Raw genomic sequence first — 6,645 nt, 5'->3', positions numbered from 1 at the left:
CTCTTCATAACAGGGTCACCACCCCAAAACTAAACCTTCTGAGCTGAGGTTTGTTATTTGGCATGAGCCACAAAGGAGGGTGAAATGAGCTATGCACAGACTGGTGGGACAGGGGTGACAAGTCATTACCACTGAAGGTAGGGAATGCACCCAGAGCTTCCTGGTTTCTTCACTTGCCCCAGTAATGTGGTGAAGACTGTGTCTCTTCCTGTCCCTGTTCATGGAGGCAGTGCAGGTGATTTTGGCCATCTTGTAGGCCACAGTGGTGGATGTTGCTCTTTGTTTCCTTTATAGAAATTACCCCCACCCAAAAGTACCAGAAATTACTGACTGTGCAGGGAATATGAATGAGGGTTTTTCAAGAGCTGTTGATGGGTGGGTGATGATGTTGATGGTGGTGGGTGGAGATGAGTAGAGCTCTCTTGCTTTTCTCTCTTCTTCTCCTAAGCCAATGCTTGCCAGATGATCTGACCTCATTGTGAACTGGGAACCTGTCCCTGGAGGACACAGCCACCTGTAGAAACCATCATGCATGGATATTAACTCTTCCTCCTTTATCTTCCCCTAGGTATCTGCTTCAGCAGGATTTTGTCCTGCCCTTCCCCCAGGTCCTGCCTGTTCTCCCCAGGGGCTCAGGGGTAGCAGCTCACCCCTGATGTGAAGCAGTGCTGCTGATTCCCTTCCTGCACTCACCTATTCCTGCTCTTGGGAGGAGCACAGAGCAAGGTGGGGAGGACAGAGGAGCAGGACCAACAAGGGTTGGCTGGGCTGCCCAAAGTAGTGCAAGACAGAGCCTAAATCCAAGTGATGGCTGCTACAGTGGGATGAGTGCCTTTGGTGGATGTTTATTGCTGAATGCCACGGTGTGAGTGTCCTGTACAGCCCCAGGGAATGCACCTCACCTGTTTAATTCTAGATAGACAATGAGCAGGGTCCACCTTGCTGCCCTCCTGGCTCATATATACAAAAACACCACTGGTTAAACCACCAGCAGCCTAGCACAGGGCCTGACAGAGCAGAGAGCAGGTGCTGTTTAAGAATAATCTGTGTGTGTGTGTGTGTGTCCCATTGATGGGGAAGGTACTTTGGGGTGACAGATGAAGCTGTATTCTCAGCTCTGCAAGCATCTCTTTGCCAGCCTCTCCTTCATGGGCCGCTCCAATTGTGGTGGAGGGCTGCTGTGAGCTCAATTTCCACGCAGGAGTTTGCAGAAATATGTTTTATTGCAGGTAAGCCATTCCTTTGCATTATTTATGTGAAAACTTAAGTAAATTATTGTTGGCTTTCATGCTGCAGGTAAAGTTGTAATGAAAACAGTAATGAATGCTTTGCTGACATGCACAGGCAACTTAAGTATGCAGCCAAATTAGCTATCTAAGCAGATGCTTTATATCCTGAATTGCATATAAGGAATGCTGTTCAGTTGGTTTAAACATTATATATACACCCACAAACTTCTTTTTTTTTTTTTTTTAATAAAAGCCATATGGTTGTTTATTTGTTTGTTCGTGGTTTTTTTAAGCAACAGTTTCAATTGTACTCTGAAAAATTATGACAGCAAAATTAAAGTCAGAAAAAAGATATAAAAAGCTGACCAAGTGCAAGAAGTTCAGGGAAAACTCAGAAATATTGTGTTATTTCAGCTGCTGTAATACTGCAATATGGGCAATATTGCAAATAGAGATGCTCTTATGCTTAAAGAGTTATTAATTGGTTTTCTTTGGTAAAGGCAGTAGAGCTCTGGTGTGCCAGAGTGGTTGAGCTCTGTCCTTTGGGGGGCTCTTTGCCCTCCTGCTGCCCTTGCAGAGGGTCCAGGCTCATGAACAGCAATGGAAAAGGCTCTTGGGAACAGGGATGAGTCCCCTCACTGATTTTCCCTTAGGGAAAGGCTGCTGTCGTGGCTGGGGAGTTTATCTCAGCACTGTGCCAGGATCACAGGAGTGATTTTATATTTGTACATTCTATGATGTGAACAGTTTCTTGAAGGTCAACAAACCCTATTGAACACACCGGAATGACAAAGCAAATTTCCCAGAGAGCCACCAAGCAGGCACACTGGACTGGGAAGATGAAAAGAACAGCATAAGAAAACAGTGGAAAAAACAGAGAAGGTAAGAGAAATGGAAGGAAAAAAAAGTGAAATTTATGAAGCCTTATGAGCGAGAGCTTTGGCTTTAAGCACTCTTCAGCTTGGAGGTTTTTGACTTTCGGCTGACTCTTGTAGGTTGACTTCTTTTCTGAATAATTTAAGCTCTCTTCTTGGGTCACTTAGCATTTAATAGGCATTTGTATGTATATACTTATTTTAGGCTTTTATAGAGAGATCTGTGTATGTAAGTATACACATATATATATTCAGGTATGCATATACATGTGTGTTTAGATCCACACACACTCTCATGTATGAAGGCTGTATCTGTGTGTATACACATAAGAAATTGCCTGCTTGTCTTATTTTAACTGCATATTTTAATATACATTGAGACTGTTCTCCATTTCAGCACCTAATTTTTTTTCAGCAATTTGATTTTTTTTTTTTTTTTTTTAAAGCTGGAGTAATTGTTTCTGCCAGGAACAGCACTGCTGAAGGGTGCTGCTCCTTTCAGAGGATCAAAGTACAAAAGATGTTCAAATAAAAGGAGAGATTAAATTCTGTAGGCTAGATTTAGTCCTAGCTAGCTTTGCAGTCAGTGTGTGCAGGCTGTGGAGGTTGATCTTTCACAACAGCCTATTTCAAACCTCAGGAGGGTGTTGGTAACTTAGTAACTTTGTATATTAGATGTAGGTGTCAGCAGAGCCTGTGAGAATGTTTTCTATGTCAAACAATCTTTATTTTTTTTCAATTTGTTTTTTCTCAGAAAAGTGGAACTTTGCTTCCAGTCCCTTCTTTCCTCTCTGTCCTTTTTCTTACTTGTTGCGTGTGAGTAGACAGAGGGTGAGGAATGTTTTCAGGATTGAAAAATCCTTCTTGCCCTTTACACCAAATGTCTCCTTTACTGATGAATCATTGTAATGACTCAACTAACCACCCTACTGTGTCTGTTGCAACTTTTATTTTCTTTGCCCAGCAGCAGCATCTGCTCTGCTGGGTTTTACTGAACAGGTAGGAGGGCACAACCCCTGCTTGATGAAACTTGTGAGAAAGAAGTGAGGGCCTGTGATACAAAACAACCCCTTTTTATTTATTTATTTATTTTAAACCAGTATTTTTGTTCATCTGCTGCTTAAACACAACATCCTGGCATTGCCAGCACATGGAAAAGCCCTGATGTGCCGCTGCAGTTTTGCTGCCACTTTGTCATCACTTTGGTGCAGCACTGCTTTGGGGCACTGTCCCAAAGCATCACCCCCTCGACAAACATGAACCTTTCCCTCAAAGAGCAGCTCTCTGAAAGGGACCATGTTTGTCGGTGATGGTGTGAAAAACGAGGTTCACATATTTTTAATGGAATTTAAAAGTTTAATAGAAAGACAATTAGGTGATAAAGTTACAGATACGGCCAGGTGTCTCTGCATTCAGCCAAGAGAGCACACCTTACTAACAAAGGATTGTCCCTTAAAAACAGAACCCTACTACATATCCATAAATTCTCATACATGTTTCAAACATTCCTCTTAAGTTTTGGATGTTTCTGTGTTTAGTTTTTAACTTGCCCCCTTCCCAATAGATCAATCTTCTTGGATCCACCGAGTTTCACATTCCCTGATAACAGAAATGCAATAAATTCCTCCCCCAGAGCTCTGGTCACTGCTGTCCTCATCTGGATAAAATAATCTAAAAATGGATAGTCTCTAACTATCTTTTTCAGTCTTTGGGTTATACAAACAAAAGTAGTTTTTGCTTTAATACTATGCCATAGCTCGACATATATGTATTATACCGCTATTTCTAAGTTTCATCAATAACAGAAATAGAAGGAACTATATTAATACAACAAAGTTTTCTAACCTTATACATATAACATTAATTTTAATATTTGTGAAAAGCCAACAATATGTGTCTATAAGATATTGTTATATAATAATATAGATAAGATAGATAGATAGATAGATAGATAGATAGATAGATAGATAGATAGATAGATAGATAGATAGATAGATAGGTAGATAGATAGATAAGATGGTGTCCCCTGGAGCCTGACAAATCTCAGTTGCCGCTGTGCTCGATCTCTGTTCTGTGCCTCTCAGTTTTGGGGAAATGACAGTAGGTGGCACTGGAGAATAGCAGCACAGAAGGATGGCTTTTCCGAAATGGAGCAATTTCGCTCTGTTTAGCCACATTTCCATCCCCACGGATTGCTAAAAACCACTTTGCTGCATTCCCTTTGCAAGCCTAAAGGCTTCAAACTCGAGAGTGATATTTCAGAGAGCTCCAAAGTGCCTGTGAAGCAACACTGTGAGTAAAAGCCTACTGAAGATATTGTGTTTCTTTCTGGGGGGGTGTGGAGTGATTATTCTGGCAGCTCTTTCCCTGCAGCTCTGTATCAGACCTGGCTCCGAAGAGCACAAATCAATTCCATGATTATTCCTTGATGGGAGTGAGCTGCCTCTCCTGCCGGCTGGTGGAGCAGCGAGAGTGTCTAAAAGAGGGAAAGGAAAATATCCCAGGGATTGTTGAGTTTTCTTTGTCTCTGGAGATGCTGTCCCACACTCCGGCAAAAGAGGCGGAGACAACTCTTGGTAGTTGTAGGAGGAATTAGGGTAGAAAGTGACTCAGCAGTTCCCTGTCTGCTCCTTTCGTGGGAAGCACGAAACAGACAAATAGTGGCCACCCTAAAAGCCTGGGAAAATTCTGAAAATATTCAGATTTTCCCAAGAAAAACCTTGGTAGCCTTCTCCTAGAAATCACCACGGGGAGAGAGGTGGAGGGGTCCCAGCTCAGTTTGTATTTTCTGTGTGTTTGGGAATACGAGCTCTTCCCATGAGTATTTCCTGTTATATTCCTGTTTTCTCCTCCTCCTCGAGCTCTGCCCAGTCCCCGTGAGGTGAAGCAACACCACATAACCTCTGAAATGGCAGCTCCTAAAACTGGTGTGTGCCTCTCTCTCAGGATCACTTCACTGGCATCACTGGAAATGAGGCACAAATGCCACCAAACAGCTCGCAGAGCAAGGTGACATTTTAAGGGAATATATGGAGAATATATGAATATATGACAAAAAAATGCATCACCTTCCACCAACTGAAATAAGATTTGTCCTTGGTTAACTGCTTCTAAAATCACAGTGACATCACTGACAGCTTTTATGCTTTAAAGGCCGGGGCTTTCTTCCTGTAGTGCTTTATCAAATTATAACTTCAGTTTATCAGATATAAGATATCAGATATTACTTATTAACTTTATGTGCTTTATCCTAACCTGCTTGGCCTTATCACATGGCTTTTTATAACCGAAATACTGTTTTGTTGACACTTCCTCCCTCCCTGTTTCTGAGGATGTTTTCTTGCCTATTACGACCTTGGCATTTCTGCATAGCCACTTCAGTGGAGCAATTTATAACTTTTTAAGGAATGGTATGAAGTGTGAAGGCAAATGGTCCCTGAGGGAGTTCCCTCTGTGCTGTGTCTGGAGCTCCCTTTTATGGAAGGTTCTGGGCTCTCTGAGGTTGTGGAAGGTGGATGTGGTCGGTGCTGTGTTTACTCCAGCGCTTCAGGCCCTTTGCAGACAGCCAGGTCCTCGCTGGTCCCTGGGAAATATCCCAGCATGAGGGAGGTTCTTCCACCCTTGTGCCATCCCAGCTCTGCACGCTTTGAGGAGCCAAAGCCAGAGAGCCCTCAGAGGTTTGTACTGTCCTCCTCCCCTGTGACTGCAGCTGGGAGCTCCTCCTGGATCATACAGATGGAAGATGGAGTACAGTAACACTTGAATCCTGCTCTTGTGCAGAAGTCTTCCCAAGAGGCAATTCTTTCCCTTTAATTAAGGTTTTATTTTAAGCATGTTGGAAACTTGCACTGAAAGTGTGAGATAATCTACCACTATATATATATATATATATATATATATATATATATATAAAATAAAAAGTATGGTTGGGTTTCCAAATCGAGAAGGAGGATAGATAAGCTGTTACCTTTTTATTGCTACAGCAGTTTGAATTTTCCCTGAGGGATGACTTGGGAAGAGAATCATCACCGCCATAAACCGGTTCAACAGGAAGGAAAGCTCCTGGCGGAAAAGTTACGCCTACTTGATACTGAAAGCACATAGGTCACCTGAAAATGTCTGTGAGCAGGAAGGCACAGGAGGCTCTATATCCTTCTAAAAAATTGTGTTTCTGGTAAGGAGTTGCAACAGATACTCTTACTGCTTAGCAAGTGCCCCAGTCATCTCCTCCTAGGATCGGTGAAAGGGGAAATTGAGCCCACAGCTTGCCGAGCTTTTTAACGAGGATTCATGTGCATGTCCAAGTGTGGAAAGTGTTTTTGTGTGCTTGGGTGGCACTTGCAGTGCTGTGAGACTCTCAAGTCTCTTGATTTGTAGGGAATATTTTACAGTATTGGTTGGGATTCTCCCTTAAAACCCTGATGCCAGAACTGCACGATTATGTGAAAATGCAGCTGTCATTCAAATGGACAAGGAGGGCTTCATAGTTGCAGGAGAAAAAAAAACCCAAACCCTCCAAAATTCAGTGTGAACTGAGAAAC

General features: G+C 42.6%; 1 long non-coding RNA gene across 1 annotated transcript; it reads left to right on the top strand.

Moving 5' to 3' along the window:
• The first annotated feature begins 757 nt into the window (after positions 1–757).
• Positions 758–6,266, top strand: LOC131586152 (uncharacterized). Its single transcript, XR_009279095.1, has 3 exons — positions 758–1,229; positions 1,977–2,111; positions 6,088–6,266. It is a non-coding gene; the product is annotated as an uncharacterized LOC131586152 (long non-coding RNA).
• Positions 6,267–6,645: the final 379 nt, after the last annotated feature.

Source organism: Poecile atricapillus, chromosome 18, assembly GCF_030490865.1.
Source record: "Poecile atricapillus isolate bPoeAtr1 chromosome 18, bPoeAtr1.hap1, whole genome shotgun sequence".
Classification (NCBI taxonomy): Eukaryota; Metazoa; Chordata; class Aves; order Passeriformes; family Paridae; genus Poecile; species Poecile atricapillus.
This window is presented reverse-complemented; position numbering and strand designations above follow the sequence as displayed.